The sequence below is a fragment of the Sturnus vulgaris genome, chromosome 5 (genome assembly GCF_052056855.1).
Source record: "Sturnus vulgaris isolate bStuVul1 chromosome 5, bStuVul1.hap1, whole genome shotgun sequence".
Classification (NCBI taxonomy): domain Eukaryota; kingdom Metazoa; phylum Chordata; class Aves; order Passeriformes; family Sturnidae; genus Sturnus; species Sturnus vulgaris.
In genome coordinates, this window is record NC_142247.1 from 49,561,835 (window position 1) to 49,564,845 (window position 3,011).

The 3,011-nt window shown below is 43.9% G+C and overlaps 1 pseudogene; it reads right to left on the reverse strand.

The window, feature by feature from the left end:
* Positions 1-1,286: 1,286 nt before the first annotated feature.
* On the reverse strand, positions 1,287-2,483 carry LOC148223706 (uncharacterized; annotated as a pseudogene).
* Positions 2,484-3,011: the final 528 nt, after the last annotated feature.

A 3,011-nucleotide genomic window follows, 5' to 3' on the forward strand; every position in this document is an offset into this window, starting at 1 on the left:
TGCAACCATATGTACATGATGATGGTCCATGCTACTGTTTTACTTCCAAGAAATAAATCTCCCATGCAGGTCTCTTTGCCTTACTTTCTTTAGTGGCTAAACTAGCTTTCAGAAGAAATTTCGTCCTGTTCCTTTGCAGCCTGGATCAGTCCATGGCAGACTGTGGGGCTGTGTTTCCACCCCTGGGGCAATTTGTTCCGGGTGTACTGAACGCCCCTCTAAATGAAAGCAAACTGTGGCCTGAACTCTGCTGCCAGAAGGATCAAGAAAAATGTACTGGCAATGTCAGTTGTCACATAACACTTTGCTGCCTTGGACTCCAGCTTATATTGAAGTTCCTTCATGTCTGTCAAACCAGTACGCAGAGGTTGCATGACCCCATTCAGGCCACAGTAATCTGTCAGCCTCCATTCTCCATTGGACCTTTGCACTGGCCGTATGGGGCTGTTAAAGGGTGAGTGGGTGATCACCTGCTCACTCCTTGGCTCTCCAGTCAATGAATTAGTTCATGTATGTGAGATACTGAGTTTTGGTTGGTGCACTGTTGCTGTTGGGGCACTGTCCTGGTAACAATTAGCACTTGCCAGTTGTCAATTTGCAGCAGTCCCACAAGAAGAGAACTCATTCTGGAGAGGCCAGGTAGAGTGGATAACTGTTTGATCTTCTCTGTATTCAAATAGCTCCACCAAAAGCTCATTGATACCCATTTGGATCCGTGAAGTACAGGACAGGTCCTGAGGTACTTCCAAGGATACAATGGGCCTCTGGGCCAGTCACTTTTCCCTCTTGTCTCTTGTTAAAACTCACCTGAGCCTCTAATACAGACAACTCTTGGCATCTCCCTGTGCCTCCAGAGTTCCAGAAAGATTCTCCACCGTTGTGTCTTGATGGCATCAGTGTGCCTTGTGTACCAATATCTACTAAAGCTGTATACTTTTGTAGATCTCACATGCCAAGCCATCAAATCCACACAGTCCAGTATGCCCAGTCATCCCTTTCCTCCTCCTGGCCAAAGGCAGGCACCGTCTATTCCTACTCCTGGTCAAAGTATTCATGTCTGATCTTTTTAATGCCAGCCCAGATGTCCCCTCACTGGGATCAAAGGAGATGATTTTGGTTCTTTGTCTGGGAGATCATTGATTGATTATGTTCTTGTGTTTCTGTGGCAGCTACACTGACAGCCTTCTTGGGTGACCCCTTAACAGCTCTCTTCCCTCTGAGTTCAGTACATGGGCTTCCAGCTTAAAGGTGAGTTTACCATACCACTTCCTCATGTCTTCCCCCAGTCACACAGAAAGAATCAAAGTGTGCACATGACCTTGGCCTGGGTCTTCTTTTCCCTCTGACTGGGCAGGAGAGGACCAATCTCTTGGACTGCCCCTGAGAGCTGAGGTGCTGGCCCATAGGAATGTGGAAGTACACAGAGTTTCTTCTGTGTTTCAGAGCCAGGAGGATGCCACCTTTATATCTGGTGTACCTATTTCTGGGTAATATGTTTGCTACCAAGCTGCAGGGGCATTTTGAATCACCTTCCTCCACATGGCCATTGAGCAATAGACATCCTCTGCATGTTTAGGGCTGTTATCACTTTTTTGTCTGCTGTACATGACTTTCAGCACTGCTAATACACTCAACCAGTGTTTACCTTAATGTGCAATGGTCCACTTGCCTAGGAAGTTCACATGATCTTCCCTAAATGGATATCCTGCCCTAACGCATTAGAGGGCATGTCTCCAAAATCTACAAATTACTTCTCTTTATTTCAATTCCTATTTTGATTTCTAGCGAGAGATCCTAGCTGTTTGGCTTCATGACCTTCCAATTGCTGATTGTCAGTGCCATTAACCAGCACTGAAGCAGCCAGGCAGAAGTCCACTCACCTGATTAGAGGCTGTAATCTTTTCACAAATCTCAAATTTGTAATGAGGTTAGGGTTGGTGTCCTGTTTGATTTGTCTCACTCCTTTCAATTTATTTGTTGAAGGACCAACTCTGACCTCTCCTATTCAGATTCTCCTGCTTCTTCTCCATTTCTAATGGATGATGTGGACCTCCTGTAGCTTGCCTTATCTATTTCTTCTTTACCACTACTGGGGCAATTACTGTCATTGTTTGAATACCTATCTCAGCTAGCGTCCTCAAATGCAGCTCCGATTCCTAATTCAAGTACAGTCCTCTGAGACTACTGAACTGTGGCTCGATAGGCACAGCGCAGGCCGCAGTACAGGGAGAAAAGTTGCTGGTTTTGGTTGGGATAGACAAGGTACCCTTCTATCAGGTGATGCCTCAATTTTTCAGGACTGATTACCTCTTCAGATATAAAGTCCCAGGTAATGGGAGGTGATGACTGCCCTAAGAATCTGCCAAATCTTATCACAGACCCTGCCATCCAGGAACTGAACACCTCAGGGAACATTTCAATATCACCACACCTAAAGTTTGTTTTCTCTTACACCAGATTCCACAAGCCACATAGTGTGCCAACAATATTAGTTAATATTTTTACCAGTATTAGGCAGCTTAAGGATGAGCTATGACCATGGGACCCTGCATTATAAAACTATTCACATCAATCTCAGGTAGGGGGAGGGAGGTGTCTTCCATCACTGTCCACAGAAGATAGCTCTCCCAGCACAGCAAGGCTTTTGGTCCAAGGAAAAAGCACAGAGCTATTGTTTGTATTAGTATGTTCCCAAACTCAGCAAAATAAAGAGGCAAATGGTACAGCTGATAAACTCTGTGTCACACACAGGAGCTTGCTACTCAGTGACTATATATATATGTATATATATATATATATATATATATATAAATATATATATGTATATACATACATATTTGTGTGTGTGTGTGTGTGTGTAGTTAGATTTAAGGTAGTTTGACTTTAAGTCCCCACTATGTGATACTGATGAATGTGATATGTCTCTCCAACATAGATTGGTTGTCTGTTGTTGCACGAGATAGGACCAAATAAGAATTAATGAAAAAAGTTAATTCTTTGTGCAGTCATCT